The 17,355-nt window shown below is 23.6% G+C and overlaps 1 protein-coding gene across 1 annotated transcript in view; it reads right to left on the minus strand.

Moving 5' to 3' along the window:
* The window catches only part of LOC105364863 (A disintegrin and metalloproteinase with thrombospondin motifs 7-like), a 25,160-nt gene extending 19,048 nt beyond the window's left edge, over window positions 1-6,112 (minus strand). The window contains exon 1 of the mRNA XM_011502892.1: window positions 5,868-6,112. The gene's annotated coding sequence lies outside the window, so the exon portion shown is untranslated. The remainder of the gene's footprint in view (window positions 1-5,867) is intronic.
* Between the last annotated feature and the right edge of the window lie 11,243 nt (window positions 6,113-17,355).

The following is a 17,355-nucleotide window of genomic DNA, read 5'->3' on the forward strand; positions in this document are numbered from 1 at the left end:
ACACGACCATCCAGCAGCAGTTAAAAAAGCCATTTTTGCTTATTTTCCATTCATAATTAATAAAAGGAGAATTCCTCAATTAGAATAAATAAGTGTTAACGAACAATTTAACTAAAACGTACCTATGCATTTCATCTAAAGAGATGACGAGTGAATCTATTAATTAATAGCAATAAATATTTTAAATTAAGACAAAACCAAAAAATTATTTCGTGCTTTATTTCCTATCAAAATACTTACAGTTATATAGATATAATTGATTTATGGTAAATTTATGCTAAAAGAAATAAGAAAACGATTAAGAACTGTATAGGATAGATATTTATGAACAGATAACTATAACGAATGAATTATTATTATTATTATAACCAGTTATTTTAATAAATTATGAAAATTTTATTTGGTCAAATATATATAGTTAATTCTACTACTTTATTTATTATTTTTATCTGTTATCGACTTTCAATTATTCACTTACTTGCCACTTATTTGAATTTAATTAAAAATAAAGAGATAAACAGAGTGATGGCTTATAAGCAAGCGTTACGATAAAATATCAGAAAAATTCAAAATGAATCGCTTGAATATTCAAATAAAATATTTTTATTTATATAAAGGTTATAAATGTATAATTATACGACTTTTAATTCATAGGTACAAATTACAATAAACACAAAATTATGTTTTAATTTTGCTAAGTACAAAATTTGAAGATGATCACAATACATATAATATACAATGCTGTTTTATAAAAAATATACATTTAATTCACTCGAATTATCTGCCATTAATTTATTTTTATTTAATTAGTCATTTTTTAAAAAATATATAAGTTTAAAAAATATAAATATTTTTCAGCTCGGAAAAACAACTGAATTCTTATTTTAATATTAAAAAAAAATTAATGAAAATAAAATAACACAAACAATTTTAACTTTTAATTATATCAATTACGGTTTTTTTTTTCACTAATATGATATCAACTTTATCGGGTACAATAATTGATTTACCAGTATTCAGATAATATTTTTCCTATTTTTATTCGTTTTATTTTTTAATACATTTATATTCGTCAAATACTTATAGCCTGTAAAACTATAACTTGTCAACGTTAATTGAATAATAGAATCATTGATTTCGTATAAGAATAATATGAAAAAATTTTTCGCTTCTGTATTACATTATATATCATATTTAAAATGTCATATTATGTTGATACAAATATTTATTTTATCGTTGAATATAAAGAATTTAAAGAAAATAATGTGGAAATATATTAATCGTGACAAGTTTGTTTTAGTGTTTGACGACAATTTAGTATTAATTACTATGGATTATAAACAATTTAATAAATAAATTCTATATTCTATTATCCTCAATAAATATGTGTGATAGAAACATTTTGAAAGTTAAAAAAAAAAACAAACAAACAAAATTGCATAAGATATATATTATTATCAATGCATCAGACCCCGTTTTTTATTGATTATACATTTGTCTCTTAGAATCGTACTGATATCATAGCCGTAATGAGAAATCTTATACTCGACGAATACCATTCACGTGATATTATACGTTTATTTTCTTTCGGTTTTGCAGCTACCAAATCACATCAGTTATATAAAAATAATTAAACACATCAACATGATGAATCATATCATGCGAGCATAAAAAATTATGCATATAAAATTATTGGACTTAAGCGAAAAATTATTATTGAAATAGTCTGTATGGCTTTCAAAGTAATTTACAGGTAATAAATATAAAAAATAACTTAGAAGCTTATCGAATTAATTTTTCAAATATAACTTATAAATATTTATTTACACTACAATAATTAATTTTTAAACATCTATTTCGTAAACAAACAAATTTTATAAATCTACATATTAGCCCTACTCTTAATAATGACACAACAATTACAACAACAAAAACAACAATAACAATATCAATAGCAATAGTAATAATAATTGATATAAAGTAGCCATCGTACATTTATTAACTATTATACATTTATTTATTGTAATATTATTTAAATATAATTATTTTAGTATATATACGATATTAAGTATGTGATAAAAGAATATTATAATTATTACATTGGAAATCATTATGGTAGTATATTTATAACGCATTATTAGATTGTATCGTGTCACAATAATATCTATTTCTATTTATGACATTAGTATTTCCCTATATGACTATATTTTATTGTCAATAGTGAATAACGTATAGAAAATTTTAATCAAATAGAAGTTTTATAACTCATTCTGATATTACAAGCATTAACTTCACTACATAATCGAAAAATTTGTATAAATTAAATACTCTGATCCGAAACTCATTACAATATTAATGAAAAATAATATTAACATTTTTAACATCTCGATCTTAAACAATCAATAAAACTTTGTACTACTATCGTACAAATTTAAAATTAGTATTGCATAATTTTTTAATAATTTTAAACAAATTAAAATTATTAAAATTGAATAATGAAAAATTTAATAAGGTAGCATTTATTTATATATTTTTCATTATTTATCATATTAAATTTATGTATAGTTGAATTTATATAATATGGTTTTGCGGTAGCTTATGTTTGCAGTTACATTATACATAAAAATATGCAGCACAGTAAAAATGAAAATTATAAAAGTACTTAGTTTTTATATAAATTATAAATAATTCTTTAATTTAATGAATTATACATTAATTTTAAATTGATATTCATATAATTGGAATGCACACAAATACATGATATATCAAGTTAAATATACATATGTACATAAAAATATATTAATATACTAGATTTGGTATTTTAACATATGAAATAACTTATTGTCTTTGCTTATATTTATTTCAGCATTAGTAATAATAATATACATTAGCAGACGATGTATAATATTTATAGAAAGTATAGAGAAATGTTTCATCAGTTGATTTTGTCAAATATATGTTATATACAAGATAAAGTGCGCTGATTCCTTTTAAATAAATATATTCCAATTGCAAAGTTAGTAAAAAGTTTCGGCTCCAAAATTCGGGTCATTTACTTGGATAATTAAAAAAAAAAAGATTAGTAAATAATATTTAAATATTATCCGAATAATTTGATCGCTGAGAAAACATGGTGTCACTATCATCTATTAAAAAATCATAATTTATGCAATAGTTTCTAAAAAGAATTGAAACGGATCTATTACACTATAATATGTTTCAATATTATTTGTTATTATTTCGATATATATTAACTAAATGTTATTAACTAAAATATTATTTTATGAGAATCAGCTTTATTGCTTTTTTTATATAAAATTATGATATAAATATGAAATATTTAGCGAGGTAAATTTAAATTAAATTAAATAAAAAATTTTATCCATTAATGTCAAAAACAGATCGAATATAGATTAAAAAATCTGCTTACACATTTTCAAATATATATCAGCAAATTTCAGTAAATGAATGTTTTATAGAAAAGATTGAAATTAAAATATCTTGACTATTCTATCGATAATCTGTTTTCAAATTTTGTAGAAAAATATAGATAAATATTGTAAATATTATATATTTAAAAAGTATAATACAAGTAGGAAATAAAATAAATAATAATTCAAATAATATGTCCTTTAATTCGGTATCTAATCCTCGGGTATAATTCGTATAAAATTACCTACATTAAGCTTGAATAATTTTAATATAAATATTAAGTATATAGTAGAGTTCATTCAGTAAAGTATATAGATAGAAAATATTAAAAAAAAAAAAAAATTCTTGAATTGAAATTAATAGTGAAGAGTAGTTTCGGAAATGTATGAATGACATTAAAATAATATAAAATATATTTAGTTGTTTAAATAAAATTTTAATCATTTGAAACTAAAATAAATTAATTTAAAAAGTAGATAATGATTTTTACTTACAAAAATCAGATGATTCTATATAATAAAATTAATTCGGTAAATTTTAAAAGCCACATTAAACATGTTATAATTTTTATTTACATTTGATTAGTACATACATAATTAATTTCTATTGATTTGTCATACATAATTTTGTGAATACCACATTTTGATAATCAATGTCATTGGACGCCAAAAGAAGATTAAAATAAAAGTAGATATATATTATATTGTATTTTATAAGACACATTCAATTATTCGACGAAAATTAATAAAAATAATTCAGACTAAAAAATAAAAAAATATTTATAAAATTTATAGAAAAAATATTATATATATTTTATAAATATTAAAATTTATACATTATGATTCTATATACGATATGTTATTAACTCGAATAGAATCATTTTTTCATATAATTGTTAAATACAAAATTTTACATAAAAATCAGTCCCTGGTTAAAAATAATATTTACATGTGTAAAGCTGCAAATTAATTTCATAAATTATACTGTTTAGAAGAATATTTAAAAATGAGATAAAACATTATTCGAATAATTCTACTACATTTATTAATTTCTAACAAAAAACATTAAATCTGAATATGTATAATAATATTAAAGATTTATAATATGTGTCATAACCTACATAATAAAAATCATCCTAAGTATTATTACGAAAATCTGTTATTCAGACTGAATATAATATGTATCCAAAGGTAAGGCAATGCCGATGATAAAATCAGTTAAATAAAGTATAATTAATACGATATTCTAAAACAATTATTTAATAATTTTTCATTGTTTTTATTGATGATTTTTACTTAATAAATATGCAACATGCATATTATTTAGTTTATAGGCATTTATTGACTGAAAATATAAAATACATAAAATACGTATTCATATTTCATAATCAATATATACAGACGTAATAATCTTGTATTATTAATTTTTTATTTTAAACCTATATGTTATTAAAAGCTTTTAATCAAACTAATGAAATACATAGATTGGTCTTATGTTTAATAAATAAATAGTCGAGCAGAAAATTTAATCTTTTTTTTTAATTAAACTTTGAATTGTGAATGACATAGCGATATATGAATATTTTGATTGTTCCATTGAAGTAAATACAGTAAAGTCAACTTATGGAAAATTTTTTAGAAAGAAATGTTTGGTAATCATTTAAATAATTTGAAGTATATTCAGTTTTTAATAAGATCCTAAGCAGGAACAACGAAAACAACTGGATCTTCAAGTATATTATTGAATAACATTTTTATTGCAATGGAGAGCATTTGCATAAGATAATTGTAGTGCTTTATTTTACTCAAATAAGTTGAATTAAACTTACAATAAGTAAATTATGATTAATATAAAATAAGAGTTTCTTCAATTATGTAAATTAATTTTTTTTAATTTTTAACTAAAATTTTATATCTTTAAAGTTCGTATAATTTCCTTTTCCATAGTAAAACATTAATGTAGGATAAAATATTTTGTTCCTATACTTGAACCAACAGAATTTTATCTTACTAATGTTTATTCCTTTTTTTATTTTTTTTTTTTTTTTTTTTTTTTTTTTTTTTTTTTTTTTTTTTTTTTAATATATTAAGCTATTAAAAATATAGAAAACTTTCGAAAAAGAAAGAACTATCACTACTTCTAGTAATGGAACATTATCTAGATCAATAACATCTGTCTGGCACACACGGATTAGTCATTAATGCATTAATGCATGTTAAATTAAACATTATAAATGATCCCTCGACGGGTAGTCTAACATTGGCCTAACATACCGAGAGAAATCTGTCAGATGGATATTAATTAGCACAAACCTAGGCAACCACCGAAAAGAAACCGACGCCGAATGGTAGAATATGCTTGGCGTTTCGTCGCGTTTCGAAGTCCGAGGTGACTCGAACCTGCGACGTAGTTTCGTGTCTACTCGAGATTCTCACCGCGGGTACCGCAATTCCTCTCGTGCTTCTTCTTCCTTTTGCGGCGCGGTTTGGACCTCCCTGCCTCGACAGTATCCTGCTCCTGACTCGATGGCGCCGGTGCTGACTCCGCCCTAACGGCAATGCTCTCGCGTGTCCTGCGGAACAGTAAATGTGGCCTCGTCTTATCCCGCGAGTTATACCTGTGCTCATGCTCCCTGGCCACTGGCTCAAGCCAAACCTCTCCGTGATCGCCGTGTAGGAAACCTGCCTGAAAAATGAAGAATACCATTTGGACGAAACGATCATTTGCGATTTGCGATTTGCGACAACATGCCACAGTTAATTACGTATTGCCGGTGCAATACTTAATTCCGCGATTTTCGTTTCGGGTTGTCAACTAGGGTTAATAGCCTAGTAAAAACTAGGCTACTCCTTTACAAGGTACATTAGTCTAGGCGGTTGGTCAAGTCTTTCGTGATACATACAATAGAAATGGAAATGTATTATATTATTATGATAATCCTCTTGAAAAACTTTACCGCCGAAACTGTGTACTAATCTTTTTTAGAAATAGTAGTGTATTTACTCAAGAATTAATTGAAAAAATCAAATAATATAATATTATTAAACGATTTTTTACTATTTCAATGGTACTAATTGTTGTTTGCTTTATGTTTATATAGGCAGAAATACATGCACTATCGGATATATTGGGGCCTTAATTTATGGATATTGGTAATTCTTGTTGAATCAAGTATAAAAATTGTTAAATTATTAAATTTATTTGTTAACAATTCTTATAGCATTCATAATAATTATATTATATATATATATATATATATATATATATTTATTTATTTATTTATTTATTTATTTATTAAAAATATATATTTAAGAGATAATATTTGATTAATTAAAATATTAATTAACTTATAAAATAAAATTATCGTCTCGGAATGATATGTACAAATTAAATTCTATGATCCTTTGAAAATTGGACATATAGCTCGAAGAGCAATCTGATTATGAAGTCCGCATAACCGCAAAGTTAAACTATAATAAACCGCTTTTATTATATATATATATATATATATATATACAATATATTGCATATTCCGGCATTTACATATATGTTTAATGGTATTATATGTTCGCTTATCTTTTACTAATTTTTCAATTAATGTATACATAAATTACAATTTTTAATTAAAGAAAAAGTTGAGCGTTTGTTATTTTTTAGATTGGGTTAAAACATGGCAATACTTAATTAAAAAAAGACTTTCATTTTATTTTATAAAATTTTTTCTATATCTCAGAATTCAATTAAAAACACCCAACATACTAAATTTTAAAAATAAAAAAATTAGAAGAACTAAATTTCATTGAAAATATTAATATCTCCAGTAATAAATAAGTTACAGTAAAATATACAAACATATACAGTAAGAGAGAAACCGAATAAACGGCAACAGTAAATATTCTTTGCATGAAAAGCTCACAGCGTTCTTGCTTATCGAGTATATAAAATCTCAAAAATAACAATAAGCATGGCAGAAAATTAGACAGAGACAGAAAGAGAAGGAGGTGGAAGAAGAGAAATAGAGAGAGAGAGAGAGAGAGAGAGAGAGAGAGAGAGAGAGAGAATGAAGGGGACAAAGAAAAGACAAATAAGGGACGAAGAAAAACGTAAAAATAATAATAATAATAAAAAAAAAGTGATTATTGTGAGGCCTAACTTGGCGCATTTTAAGCTTTCTTCTTTATTCAAATTCGAAGCAGAAACAGAACTATTTCTACAAGACCACAATCACCCTTGTGCAGACAGATTGAAGGAATGCTTATTATTTTCTTAATTCCCCTTCGCCACTACTTTTTGCTTTCTTCGTTTGATTTTGTTTGCTATAATGAGAGTGTTGTGCTGATGAGAGCTGGGAGCTGGAGATTAGTCGGATAAGAGATTTTATTCATCACTACTATATGGAGCTACGAAGCATACTTTTTGCGGGCATAGCATACATAAATTTTGTCGGTTATGCGATTAGTTGCCTAAATAAGATAAGCAACGATACTCTTTTATATACATTTTTGATATATATAAATTTTTCCTCTTATCAATTACAAAATTAAATAATATTTGGTCCTTTTTATGAAAATACATCGGGTTTAAAATTTAAACATTAAAATTCAATATTCATTTCTTTCACGTCTCTATTATATGTAATTAGATCTTCAATAATATGTTGTAATTAATAATGTTACTTTATTCATTATAATAATATATTATAAAATACTCGTGAAATATTTTATATATTATTTTAAATATAAATTAGAATTATAAATTATTTTAATTTTGTATTTATTATTTTAAATATTATGCGTATATATTATATTAATAATATTAATATCTATCAATTTAATCAATTGTTTTCTTAATTTTTTATTTTCATATTTAGATTAATATTTTAACTTCTTCTACATTCATTAGTCATCTTTATGCAATAGTTAAAATTCTGACGTAACATTATTCCTTTGTTTCCTCCAATAAATATACTACTTTTTTATAATATCAAACATATTAATTATAATTAACTTACAGATTGAATTTTAATAACAGCATATCAATTATGTATATATTTTAAATAAATATTTATTAAGAAAAAACCATAAAACGAAAGTAAAGATTGACTGTAGGTGGCCATCGACAGAATCGAAACTATTATAAAACAAATTAAATCTATGTTTTAATATTTATCAAACAATAAAATAAACATAAGAAATCAATGTAATGCATATTTCAAATTCATAAAATAATTTTAATAACAGTAAGAGTTGAAGGCTTATAGAAGGTAATCAAAATTGCACTGGATTACAGAAGACACATGAAATTTATGATAGTTATGGCGTCAGTACCGATTACGTCACTAGTCACTACCGCTTGCGTTGTCTAATATAGACGATAGTCTAGATCGCCCAACCACTCGCGCAAGGATCCTTCCTTTTTCTTGATTTTTTTTTTTTTTTGCCGCCTTCGCCACCCACTCGAATCTCCAAGCCTCTCCCGTTCACTGTATGCCCCGATAAGTAAATTTTCGTTGCAATATTATAAAACAATATTTTTTAGAAAAAACTCTGACAAAAATTCAATTTAGTATAGCAGAATTAGAGCTTTTATTTGAAGTAATAACTTTATCTGCTATAAAAATAAATTATTGCGAAAATGAATCCAATAATATGAAGAATAAGATTTTTTTATATATTTTAGATGTAAGAAGATGCTTTTTTTTCAAATTATATACTACTCTGAGTTCAATAAAACCGAATAAACTTACTTTAGTATAGAAGACATTTTTATTTAATTTTATAAGTAACTTTAAAAGTATGTAACTTTAATACGAGTCTTACAGTTCGCATAAAATTTTATTTAATACCTTACTGCTTTGATAAAAGCTGAATTATTATTTATACACCAAATTTCTTTTCCGCCCAAAACGTTATTTTATATTGAAATAATATAACAAATAAACAATAAATATTATAATCACTGTTTAAACATAATTCTAATAATTATTTTAAATAACATATTATTTTCCTAATTAATCTAAAAATAAGTCATCATAACGCGAATAATTTTTTGAAAATGTTTAGTAATCAATTTCTCATTATTACTACATGAAATTAATCAATTTATTTAATATTAATACATGAAATTAAACTTAATTCTAATTATTTTATATTAAATAAATATTAATATAAAATGAATTTTACATTGCATTAAATTCGATTTATATAAGATTTAATTTTAATGATGTCAATATTTCGATTAAGCAAATAACAATAACTCAAAATTTCTTATATTTATATCAGTTTTTATTAATGTATGTATAAATAGAGTATCAGATTCATAGTTTTATATAAAAATTGTGTGCACACAATATATTAAAATATGTTTGACTATCCACTACCGTTTGTAATATTACTGTTGTATTATTAACTCCCGAAAGTGGTAAAAACACATTTGATCAATACATATATTAAGATTTTTAATACAGTATTTACTATGCCTAATAATTTGGTATATTGGTATAACAAAATAATATAATGATATAACAAAACAAAATATAAATTCATAATAATACTAGTCGATGTAATTAAATATATTACAAATACTGAAACTATTTTAATAATTGAAGAAGATTTCATTTATGATTTTTCATTTTCATTTATGTATTTATTATCATATGACTAACTTTCGCATAGAATTCCTTTTGCAATAAATAATAGTACATAACCGAATAATAAAATTAGTAGCACTCGAATAGTCTATCTGCGTCAACTTTTTAAAATTGAACGCTTCCAACTACCCTAATATAATTTCAACGGAAAGCTTTCGAAGTTATTTAGATTTATTATATAAGGAAAAGCGAATAGAGGAGAATATTGACCAAGCGGCTGGTGAAGACTAGCTCGAAACTGATCCCTACCAACATAAAATTAATTAAAATGGCAGTAATATGCTTTTCGTGGGTATTAAAATTTATTATCTACATATACGAACGCAGTTTTATTTCTCTTATCATACCGTAATAATGTAAAGAGCAATAGTCGCGTCGAATATTTAATACTCAGTATTTGTTAGATCTCCTAGCCAACAAATGTTGATTATCCGGTGAACTATCCGAGCTTTCAATGTGGTGACAATAATAGAAGAGGAATATAGTATTAATTTTCAGATATGATTAGACAGTATCAAAATTATAATCGTGATTTATCTTCTTTTACTTCTTTGAATATTCATGAGTCGTATTGTGACGTACTGTATTTAGTCGTACTGACTCAATGTTTTACAATCTAAAATTAATTTTTTGTACTTTTATGCAATACATTTCAAAAAACTATATATATATATATATATATATATATATACGTATGCATACACCGAATAATTTGTTTAACTAATAAATATAAAATGTTAAATTTATGAATATAATTTACTTAAAAATTTTGTACAGATTCTTCAATTACATATTTAAATATAAAATACTGAAGAATAACGCAATTAACATATGGAATTTAATACGTAATAATTTATTAAATGAATATTTTTAATAATAATAATTCTTTTAATGATATATATGTAATTCAATAAATACGAATCAAATATGAAAATCATTAAATTATTGCATTATATAATTATTAAATAAAATATATTTAACATAATTTATCATATATTAAATATAATTTTAAATCAACCAAGTAATTAGAATTGATAATTTTATTATTCAAATTTATTCAACAGATATGTTCATACTTTCATTTATTTTATTAGTAAAAAATAAATACTTAACATAATTAAATTATACAAATTGTAAATCTGTTTATAAAATGTATGAATTATACGTATTAGATTGTTAAAATTAATGTTTTACAATACAAAACTAATAAATGAAAAATATATCAAATGCATACTTTATGAAGTTCTACACTGTATGAATATTTTATACGTTCTACAATCGATATTATAAACATATTACATATGATATACATAAATGTAAATATCGAATAATTTATATTAGTAGTATTCACATGAGCAATTACATAAGAACTCTGATATTCTTTTAATACTTTAATTTTATGTATTGTACATGCAGATATATATTGAGAGATATATATTTATATATAGTTTTGTATGTATTTACATTCGAAGTTCACGAAAAACAACTTAAAATATAAAATTCAGTAGTAATCGCGAATTATCGATATTATAAACGTATGTTGTCAATACTTTCAATTCCACATAACGAGCGTACCTCTACCTCTTAAACAGTATACGGGTCCCTCTCTCTCTCTCTCTCTCTCTCTCTCTCTCTCTCTATCTATCTATCTATCTATCTATCTATCTATCTATCTATCGATCTATCTATCTATCTATCTATCTATCTATCTATCTATCTATCTATCTATCTATCTATCTATCTATCTATCTATCTATCTATCTATCTATCTATCTATCTATCTATCTATCTATCTATCTATCTATCTATCTATCTATCTATCTATCTATCTATCTATCTATCTATCTATCTATCTATCTATCTATCTATCTATCTATCTATCTATCTATCTATCTATCTATCTATCTATCTATCTATCTATCTATCTATCTATCTATCTATCTATCTATCTATCTATCTATCTATCTATCTATCTATCTATCTATCTATCTATCTATCTATCTATCTATCTATCTATCTATCTATCTATCTATCTATCTATCTATCTATCTATCTATCTATCTATCTATCTATCTATCTATCTATCTATCTATCTATCTATCTATCTATCTATCTATCTATCTATCTATCTATCTATCTATCTATCTATCTATCTATCTATCTATCTATCTATCTATCTATCTATCTATCTATCTATCTATCTATCTATATCTCTCTATCTCTCTCACTCCCATACGCTCACTCACTATTCTGAATCATACGCGGCTCGTTTAAACGCACTCGCGCTGTCGAGCATAAATTACCGTGTGGCTACAAGAGTGGCAATCATTGCTTTGACTAACTAGATATATATAACGGGCGGTCTTACACTGCAATATGTTAAAGCCTATTTTCATACTTTATGTTCTATACAAGAAGCTCATTCTTTGATTCAGAGATAATAAAATCAGTCTGTAAATCCCTATATCCTCGAGGTATAAACATAATTATGATTAAATAGAATATGTAAGAAAACATGTTATTTGTTCTTGAATTACAAATTTATATTTTACGTGGATTCGAAAATTTAAAATCAATATGAAAAATTAATAAAAATTAATTTTAATAAAATATAATTTTGTTTTAAATGAAAATGTAGCGAAATATTAAAGCAAATATACGTAATAAGACTCGCATAATAATGGGTAAAAATTTATAGTTCATTGTTCATTCAGAATCAACTTCTAATTTCTATATTTTTGTATATGGATTACAAATTTTAATTACAAATTAAATCAACAGCTAGTATTGTACTTTCAAATCTATTTTATTGGTTTTATGAGATATGAAATATTATATATACAAAATATTATATTTACGTATAAAATTATGATCCTTTTATTATTGAGAAAATTCATTATTAGCATTTTTTAATCATACATTAGCAAAAGTAAGTAGATAAGGTATGAGTATATAATTATGAAATTCTGTTGCATATTAAATATCTATTGAGTATTATGTATCCGATTACGTGGAATGCATCATTGATATTTTAATAGAGAGACTATAATTATTTTCATTATCACCTTACTACTTAAGCGCATAAACCACCACCTAAATACCACATAATAAATAAAAAAGAGTAAATGTGTTATAAAATAGAAGAATTAATATTGAGTAATATAATTAAAATAAGTGTCATTATTAATGAATGTTGACCTAAAAATATTATCAAGTCTAATATTTTATAGTTGCAATTGAATCATGAATAATTATGTTATATATTATACCATGTTTTGTACAATGTAGAATATAATACAAACATATAATATAAATTAGAAATATATATTTCTATGTGGACATATTTCATAAATTTTTTATAATATATCAATGGATGAATAAATAAATACTTGCTAAATTTAATGATTAAACCTTAAATTTTGATAGTAATATGATGATTTGTGCAGATTTAGACATGAAAAACCTGAAATGTTTTATAAAAAGTATCTGTCACAGTGAACTTTATTAATGAGTTGCCTCTGCTGCAATGAAAAGTTATGCTAACTCCCCGAAACATTTTTAAATGACATTGGACGGCTTTAACTCGCGGATGAATCAATCATCCATATTACGTATAAACGTTTCATTGTAAATTTACTAATAATAAAATATAATAATAAAAATAATTTAACATAAATTGAAGTAGTATGCAATAATTTAATTTTTGAAGATTATGCAATTAATATGATTTCCTATGTAATTAATTTTGATGAAATGTAAATAATTATTTTAAATACTTCTTTGTAAAAGTAATAATAATGTCCTGTATATTTATAAATATTTATTTCCTCTTATATTTTTTACGATTTTATTGAGTATTTGCATATTATATAAAAAAAAATTGTAATATGTCAAAAAGTGAGAAGCAAACCCATCAATTTCAATGATTTAGGACGTTTAGGTTTAATAAATTGGCATATTTACAATAAACTCTTAAATATATTTAGTTTTTGAAAAAATATTATTCTACATATTTATATCTACATATTTTAGCTGCTCTACGTATTGTAGCTGCTCACCATTATCACAGTACTTTAAAAACTATCTGTATGAGCATATTATTTAACAATCGCTAAAATAATAGTAATAATAATAATAATGATAATGTAAATAATAATAATCGTCTTCGTCATAATTATCATCATCACCTTCATCATCATGAGACAACTAAAATAACCTAGATATGATATCAACTACTTTATTTTATTACTATTTCAAATAATTACTAAAAATATTTCAAATTAATTGTGTATTATTTAATATAAAAGCTTGTTTTACTCTTAATCGGAATTGTTTATTATTCATAATACATAATGATATTGTTTCATTTAGTTATATGTATATAGATCTAATTTATATATATATATATATATATATATATATATACTGTATCGAGACCAGTATTTGAAGAAAATATCTTATATATTATATATTACATCTATATCTATATATGTCTAAAATATCTATATAAAATATATTGAACGTATATTTTATATTATTTCAAAATTAATAAAAAAAATATGACAAATTGAACGCGTACGAATTTTATAATATGGAAAATATGGTCAGTAAAAAAATAAACGTTATTATTTTAAGCATTAATATTGAATTCTATGAAATTATTAATACCAGTAAAATTAATTATTAATACTAGTAAATTAAAATACAATTTCTATAAATTATTATATTATTTGTGTACATATTTTTTATATCATCAAGTTATTTGTCATCTTTTATGTATATAAGCATCCAAATCATATATCACTAAAAACCTATATCTGTCAACTATAATTATTTAAATAAATTAATTATTATGAATATATTAATATTCATTAAAGATAAAATAACTGATACTGTTTTCATATCATATTAGATGTTTAACTGTGTACGCAATACCATTCATAAAATTTTATAATAAAATCGAACTTTTAAAATCATTTAACGTTTTTTTAAAACATTAAGTTTTTAAATAGAAATTATTATTTTAACAAAAATTGATACAAAATTATTTTTGAGAATTTCATTGTAACAAATCATTATTTCCACAAATGCAGAATATTGTATCATAACTATTACAACTACAACTATTACTTATTTTAATTTAACACTTAGAAACATATTATACAACAAACCTACAATACTGAATAATGAGGGAAATCGGAAAGCATGCCCCTGTCACAGGCACGATTCTCCACACGCGCATGCCCGATCGATCCATGATAAATGGTTCCTATGCTATTCTGCTCATTTATACCGTCATTAGACACACTGCACTCCTGTTAATGATGTGTAGGCGTTGCGCAATCACGTTACTCGATGTGACCATATATATATCCCAGAGCACACACGCATAACAAACATACAAGTGCACGCAAAAGCCCGCATGTACACATATTCATATATACCAAACGTTCAAATGCGTACAAAAATACATATACAGACATAGGCGCACATAAACACAAACGCGCATGGACAAACGCTATTCGTACACACAGGGATTCAGATTCAAATAAGATTTTATTTGACCGTTAACAACGATAGGACGTTGGAAGTATTTATTAAAATAAGAAATATATTGCCTTCGAGTTCGATACTTTATGAATTAATGTTTTTATAATTACATTTTATATGAAAACTTATTGACTATAAAAGTCTTTGAATTACATACAATTCGCATGCAATTTTTTAATATCAGTAATTTTTTTAAGATAAATTTTTAAACTTTTGTATTGTCTGTTCTCTCTTATACAATTCAACGATTAGAGATGACGAGATTGGTAATAAGATAAAACATAATTTATTATATTTCGTTCATATTAATGGATAGTTTATAATTTTATTAATTCGTTTATTAATTTATATGATATTGTTCGCTTGAAAAATCCAACATATAATATTACAAAAATTTTAATATTTCATAACGATTTTATCTAAAATAAAGGTTGCAATAAACAATTCTAACAAATTACTTTTAAATTGTCTTTCGCAACATTAGATTGAAATTTACATTTCCTCCATCGTTGAATTTCTACATTTATTTATCTAGAATTTTAGTAATCGTTAAAAGTTATTTACGTAACATTTTCATCAAACGTTGAAATTAAATAAAAGGAAAAGTGTGTCTATAATCTTTATACATTATGCTATGAGTAGAATATCGAGGATGAGTAATAGTAAATGCAAGTTTGCATTTCAATAAATAAAGTTCATATGTTCAACAATAAGAAATTAAATAATAATGAAAGAGAGTATGATCTCAAAAAACATTCACGACAATATGATGTTCTTTTGCATTGTATATCTCAAATAGATACGATTATAAAGCTAAACGAGCACGTACTAATGAACGTATGTATTCACCTACATAAATAAATAGGTAGATTTGTGCTGACCGTAAATTATGAATGCTGTCGAATACTACACTCGTAGACTATTAGTACATCTATTAATAAATTTCCATTTGATAAATGGACGCACATCTGTGTATAAACATTTTTAAGACGCCGTCAATGAACCAATGCTAAATGAACATAACCGTTGTTATAATTAATAAGAATAATTCAGCATATTATCCATCGTGCATTCTCAATACTTTTAATTATAACGAAAATTGAAAAAAGAAAAAGAGAGAGAGAGAGAAAGTAAGTGAAAGTGTGTACAGGAATGAGGGAGGAAATCAGTAATAAACAAATTAGTAAAACAGTCGTTATATTTATGGAAGCATTTCTCACACAGTCTTAAGAATTTTATTTAAATGATATTAGCGATATAATGTTTATATAATCTTTAAATAGCAAAATAATTATTAAATAGTATATGCAATAGATGCATTTGTGTATCTAATTATGCAATTAAAATTAAATTAAGAAGACTTTTAAAAAATATACTCTATTTTTATTGTATTAATGAAGTATATAATGAAGTATCGAATTATATCTGATTATTTTTTAATTTATATTTTATAATATATATTGATTTATTTTTGTAAATTTCTTTGAATTTCCTAAATGAATTATCTATATTATGTGATAAAAACGTATATATCAAATTGACCCCTATAACTATTTATCGAGGAAAATGTATTAAAAATTAATATTTGTATATTTGCACATTTACCGAGAAAAATAGTCATGAATCTATAGATAAATAGTTTTTCGACTTGTACATATTATGGATATATGTGCAAGTCGTATGCATCCATAGACCAAATCCAATACACACTAGACGCACCCTGG

The sequence above is a fragment of the Ceratosolen solmsi genome, unplaced genomic scaffold (assembly GCF_000503995.2).
Source record: "Ceratosolen solmsi marchali unplaced genomic scaffold, CerSol_1.0 scaffold15, whole genome shotgun sequence".
NCBI classification, from domain to species: domain Eukaryota; kingdom Metazoa; phylum Arthropoda; class Insecta; order Hymenoptera; family Agaonidae; genus Ceratosolen; species Ceratosolen solmsi.